The sequence below is a fragment of the Aotus nancymaae genome, unplaced genomic scaffold (genome assembly GCF_030222135.1).
Source record: "Aotus nancymaae isolate 86718 unplaced genomic scaffold, 86718_ANA_hifiasm-v0.15.2.pri h1tg000007l, whole genome shotgun sequence".
In the NCBI taxonomy this organism is placed as follows: domain Eukaryota; kingdom Metazoa; phylum Chordata; class Mammalia; order Primates; family Aotidae; genus Aotus; species Aotus nancymaae.
This window is the reverse complement of record NW_026988418.1, coordinates 62,398,606-62,405,189: the sequence shown is the minus strand read 5'-3', so window position 1 is coordinate 62,405,189 and position 6,584 is coordinate 62,398,606. Positions and strand designations below refer to the sequence as shown.

Sequence of the window (6,584 nt, the reverse complement as noted above, 5' to 3'; positions counted from 1 at the left end):
GAAATCACGAATTGGGGAGATTATTTGTCAGGTTAAATTAAAGGAAGAGGAACAAATAGAGTTCAAAGATTAGAAGGTGCTAGGTGGCCAGGCACAATCCCCAAAACAAACCCCACCTCGTCCTCCTCCCCCCCCCCCCCCCCCCGTCCCCCCATCACCTCCCAAGGGGTTATTTCCGGTCCGGAGAGCCTGGAAGGTAGGCGCATTTGTTTTTACAGCCCAGTCACTATTCTTCCAGACAAAAAAAGCATCTTCTGTGAGGACGAAGTGATTACCCCAGGTCACCTGGCCACATTCCTCTCCGGGAGCCCGTGGCCAAACACCTGGCCGCCCCTCCACCAACGCCGCACTCCGAGATAACACGCGGCCACGAAGCCCTCAGTGAGGCCGCCTACCACCCGCTGGAGACGTGGTATCCCCTCCCGCGAGGGTCCTTCCGATCCCACCCAAGCAGCTAGGGCACCGCGGGCAGTTACCCAACTAACGGTTCAGCGCGGCGCCGAGCGCGGGCCTGACGCGGCGGGTCGGGGAGGGGCTGCGCTCTTGGCACACGCGGCTCCCACGCCGTAGAGTTCACCTGACTCGGTTTGAAGGGACCTCTCCGAGGCCGGGCATGGTGGCTCAAGCCTGTAATCCCAGCACTTTGGGAGGCCGAAGCGGGTGGATCACCTGAGGTCAGGAGTTCAAGACCAGCCTGACCAACATAGTGAAACCCTGTCTCTTAAAAAAAAAAAAGAAGAAGAAGAAGGGACCTCTCCGCTGCGTAATAACGCGCCCCGGGCTGAGCCTGCGCACCGGGGGCGGAGTCGGCCCTCGCGCTCGCTTCTCAGGCAAACAAGCTCGCGGAAAGCTTGTTCGGGGGTTCTCAGAGCCGCGCGCACCGACTCGTTCTCCCCCCGCATGTCTCCCGGGATCGTCGCGGCCACCTGCCCTCGTTCGGGACACAAACGTCGCTCTCACCCCTCAGTTTCTGGCAGAGAAAAAGGAAGAGCCACCGAGAGGCCTGACCCTGAGGGGTGGGGGGCGATGCGCGCGCGGAGTAGCGGGAAGCGACTGAAGAGGGGGACTAGGCACCATCTGAATGGACGCGGGTGCCACTGGGACCCCGGAAGACGGCCGGGGGCCGGCGCTGTGGAGCCGGGCTTGGACTGGGATGTGTTTGGATTCCATTCCGGGCCCGACACCAGTTCAGTGACCTCGGGAAGTTCCCCGGCCCTCCGGGACTGTTTCGTACCCCTGAAGTGGCGACGGTAATAGAACCGACCTCGCAGGCTCATCAGGAGGTCCTGATGGGAGACTCCATGCAACTTGCTCACCACAGAGCCAGGCCCGCGGCCGTTGGCGCCTGGTGGGTATTAAAGACGAGTCGGGCCGGACGCGTTGGCCAACGCATGTAATCTCAGCACTTTGAGAAGCCGAGGCGGGCTTATCACCTGAGGTCGGGAGTTCGAGACCAGCTTGAGCAACATGGAGAAACCCTGTCTCTACTAAAAATACAAAATTAGCTGGGCGTGGTGGCGCATGCCTGTAATACCAGCTACTCAGAAGGCTGAAGCAGGAGAATCGCTTGAACCCGGGAAGCGGAGGTTGTAGTGAGCCGAGATCGTGTCATTGCACTCCAGCCTGGAAAACAGAGTGAGAGACTCTGTCTCAAAATAAATAAATAATAAATAAGTAAATACGAGTCAGGAAAGAAGAGCAGGTAAGAGGGTGGGGAGACTGGCCCGGTGGGGTGGCTTGTGTACGTCGGCCACGTGGAGAAGCGAGAATGCAGGGGCCGGAGGCTCATGGACGATGCCTGTGTGGGGCAGGATAGAATTGTAGCAGGCGGCGCTGGGGCTGATGCGTCTCACCCGGATTATCCTCTGTAATCCTCTGGCCCTGTGAAGTAAGCACTGCCATGAGCATTTTATGAATAAGGGACCAGAGACCCAGAGAGGTGAAGTAACTTTCCAGATGGCCCAGCTAGTTAGCGGCCGGCATTTGAAGTCAGACTCCAGAGCCTGTTTTTATCAGAGAAGCCGCTGTGACTGGATAAGCAACGTGTGTGTGTTGAAGTGATCAAATAACCATGGAATGTCTCTGATGTTCAGGACTTTGAGAAATACCGAAGAAGTATGAGTCAAGGCCCCTGCCTTCAAAGAGCTTGCAAGTTTTTGGGGAAGACTGGGTAAGGCACAAATTAAGGAACATCTATTGAGCACTTGCTGCTTGTCAGGACCCTGCCCTTCCCCTCCTGTCTTCCTTCCAGGATTCACTCCCTCCCTTACCCTCCCCCTCAATTCTCACAAGAGATTGAAGAAGGGTAGAGATTGGAGGATCAGGCTGGGGGCAGTGGCTCATGTCTGTAATCCCAGCACTTTGAGAGGCTGAGGTGGATGGTTCACCTGAAGTCAGGAGTTCAAGGCCTGCCTGGCCAACATGGTGAAACCCCCTCTCTACTAAAAATACAAAAATTAGTGAGGCGTGGTGGCACTCGCCTATAGTTCCAGCTACTCGGGAGTCTGAGGCAGGAGAATCACTTGAACCTGGGAGTTGGAGGTTGCCTTGAGCTGAGATTGTACCACTGAACTCCAGCCTGGGTGACAGAGCGAGACTCTGTCTCAAAAAGTTTTAAAAAAATTAAAAAAAAAAAAAAGGTGGTGGGACAATTGGGTATCCATATACAGAAGAATGAAGTTGCATGAAATTAACTCAAAATGTTGGCCAAATGCGGTGGCTCACTCCTGTAATCCCAGCACTTTGGGAGGCGGAGGCGGGCAGATCACGAGGTCAAGAGATCAGGACCATCCTGGCCAACACAGTGAAACCCCATCTCTACCAAAAATACAGAAATTAGCTGGGCGTGGTGTCACAAGCTTGTAGTCCCAGCTACTTGGAAGGCTGAGGCAGGAGAATCCCTTGAACCCGGTAGGCAGAGGTTGCAGTGAGTCGAGACTGCACCACTGCACTCCAGCCTGGCAACAGACTCTGTCTCAAAAAAAAAAAAAAAAAAAAAAAAAAACCCTCAAAATGCATCAATAACAGAGAGCTAAACTGTAAAACTCTTTTTTTTTAAGGGGCAGGGGATGGGAAAGGGGCACCCTCTTCACAGGACCCCCTACCGCTCTGCACCCACGTAAACTGTAAAACTCTTAGAAGAGAATACATAATCTTTATGATTCTTTTTTTTTTTTTTTTGAGACGGAGTTTCGCTCTTGTTACCCAGGCTGGAGTGCAATGGCGCGATCGGCTCACCGCAACCTCCGCCTCCTGGGTTCAGGCAATTCTTCTGCCTCAGCCTCCTGAGTAGCTGGGATTACAGGCATGCACCACCATGCCCAGCTAATTTTTTGTATTTTTAGTAGAGACGGAGTTTCACCATGTTGACCAGGATGGTCTCGATCTCTTGACCTTGTGATCCACCCACCTCAGCCTCCCAAAGTGCTGGGATTACAGGCGTGAGCCACCGCGCCCGGCTGACAGTAGATTCTTAGACACAGTATCAGGAAGCACACCAACAGAAAAAGTAAATAAATTAAACTTTATCAAGATTAAAGGCGTTTGTACATAGGCAGGTATGATCAACACTGAAAATACAAAGTACAGAACGGGACAAAGATTTGTAAACTATCTGATAAGGATGTAAAATTTTTAAAACTCAACAACAAAAAGACTACTCAATTTTTAAAATAGGCAAATGAGTTTAATAGACATTTCCCCAAAGAACATATACAAATAGATAACAAGCACATGAAAAGATGCTCAGAATCATTAGTCATTAGAGAAATGTAAATCAAAGCCACATTGAGATGTCACTTCATAGCCACCAGTGTAACTAAGTACCCCCATTTAGAGTTAATAGTCAATTTACAAACCAAAGCAGCCAGCTACAGAACTCACCTTCTAGGAGGTGAACTTGAGAGACAACAGCCTGCCCACAAAGCTGGCAGCAGTCACCAGCTCAACCGCCCTGTAAGGCACCCAGCTAGCACGCAGACCCCCACCTTGCTTGTTTCCTCTCCTGCCTTTTAAAAGTGCCGGCTTTCTGCCCCAAAAGGGAATAGCACATGTAAAGGCAGGATGTCTATGCCTCTTCCCCTAAGCTGGTTTTGGAATAAATCACTTTCTTTGTATCAGGTCTTGCTCTTGTTAGTTAGATTCAGCATGTAGGAGCAACTTACCCATATTTTGGTTACACTAGTGTGACTACAAAAACAAGTTTTTTTTAGACTTTTTTTTAGACTAGTCAAGTGCACTAGAAGGGGAGAAAGAGCAGAACAAGGAGTTGGATCTGTAACTGTGAACAATCAATTGAGATAACTCACTACCTTCAGATCAGTCCAAAAAAAATTTTTTTTTTAAGGAAAAAAGTATGGGTGAGAATGTGGAGAAATTCAAACTTCATACATTGCTGATGGGGATATAAAATAAGGCAGCTACTGTGGAAACAGTTTGGTGGTTCCTCAAAAAGTTAAAGAATTACCATATGACGCAGCAATTCTGCTACTGAAGCAGTGACGTTGTCTGGGGTAATTACATGAGGTTCCTCGTCTAGTGCCAAGCAAATTAAGGACACGAATACACACAAGGAGTGAGTTTAGGAGAGGAGGTTTAATTGGCAAGTGAAAGAGAAAGGGGAAGGACTCTCTCTCTTGTGAGAGAGAGGGGTGCTCTGGCCCACAGCAGAGTGCACCGGATTTTATAGACACGCTTGAGGAGGCAGCGTCTGATTTACACAGGGCCCAAAGATTGGTTGGACCCGGTGTGAGGTTTACATAACACGAGGAGAAGCTGGCTTCCCCACCCTAATCTTATTATGCAAATGAGGTCTTTGCCTGGTCAGCCCCATGTTGCCTGCTCTTTACGGCACACCTGGCTGGCAAAGAGAAGGGAAGATGGAGCCGCCATTTTGAACATGCCTAGTCCCAGATAGACTTTTCCTATTGGCACAACTGCTGGCATTCACCAGTGTAAGCTTCCAGCTTGCTTGTCTATGTTTGCAGCTTGATTTTACAGGCTGTTACAAAATAAAATGATTTGGGAGCTGTTTTTCATTAAAAGGAAAACCTTAGCAAGGACTCCTGTACCCTATCTGCCTAAATAATTTCTTCTTAACTCCTGTATCACTACTAGGTTTATTACCAAAATAAACAGATATTCAAACAAATGCTTGTACAGCAACACTATTTACAGTAGCCAAAAGCTGGAAACAATTCACATGTCCATCATTGGATGGATGGATAAACAAATGTGTTATTCAGTCATAAAAGGGAATGAAGTACTAATAAATGCTACGTGGATAAACCTTAAAATATGGTAAGTTGCAGGGCGCAGTGGCTTATACCTGTAATCCCAGCACTTTGGAGGCCAAGGCAGGTGGCTCATGAGGTCAAGAGATCGAGACCATCCTGGCCCAACATGGTGAAACCCCGTCTCTACTAAAAATACAAAAATTAGCTGGGCGTGGTGGCATGCTCCTGTAGTCCCAGCTACTCAGGAGGCTGAGGCAGGAGAATCTCTTGAACCCAGGAGATGGAAGTTGCAGTGAGCCCAGATCATGCCACTGCACTCCAGCCTGGGCGACAGTGCAAGAAAGTCTCAAAAAAAAAAGAAAAAAAGTAAAGAAATAAACGAATGGCTACTCCATAGACAGAGCCCTGAGGGCTGCTGGTTGCCCATTTTTGTGGTTATTTCTTGATTATATGCTAAACAAGGGGTAGATTATTCATGCTTCCCTTTTTTGGACCACATAGGGTAACTTCCTGAGGTTGCCATGGCATATGTAAATTGTCATGGCACCAGTGGGAGTGTAGTAGAGAGGACCAACCCCTGACCTTTTAATCTGCGGGCCTCAGCCACCCAAAGTGCTGGGATCACAGGCATGAGCCACCGCGCCGGCCCACTTACCAAATTGTTTTCTTTTTTGAGACGGAGTCTCGCTCTGTCTCCAGGCTGGAGTGCAGTGGTGCAATCTCAGCTCACTGCAACCTGCATCTCCTGGGTTTAAGCGATTCTCCTGCCTCAGCCTCCCGAGTAGCTGGGACTACAGGCACGCGCCACCACACCCAGCTAATTTTTGTATATATATTTTTTCTTTTTTTTTTTTAGAGACAGGGTTTCACCATGTTGGCCAGGCTAGTCTTGAACTCCTGACCTCAGGTGATCTGCCCGCCTTGGCCTTCCAAAGAGCTGGGATTACAGGCATGAGCACTACGCCCGGCCTAATTTTTGTATTTTTCACAGAGATGGGTTTTCACCATGTTAGCCAGGCGGGTCTCGATCTCCTGGCCTCGTGATCCACCCGCCTCAGGCTCCCAAAGTGCTGGGGTTACAGGCGTGAGCCACCGTGCCCCGCCAGCATTTCCTTCATCTGGCGTTCATCAGTATCATTTGTAATATCCTTTATAGTAAACCTGTAAATGTAAGTAAAGTGTTTTTCTGAGTTCTGGGAGCCACTTTAGCAAATTAGTTGAACCCAAGGAGAGGTTAGTGGGTATCTTGATTTATAGCTCGTTAGAAGCACAGGTAAAACTACTTGGGGCCTATGATTGGCATTGGAAATAGGGCCAAGCTTGTGGGACTGAGCCCTCACCTGTGGGATG

The 6,584-nt window shown here is 49.5% G+C and overlaps 1 pseudogene; it reads right to left on the bottom strand.

Moving 5' to 3' along the window:
• Positions 1-683: 683 nt before the first annotated feature.
• Positions 684-1,347, bottom strand: LOC135272307 (putative uncharacterized protein encoded by LINC01356; annotated as a pseudogene).
• Positions 1,348-6,584: the final 5,237 nt, after the last annotated feature.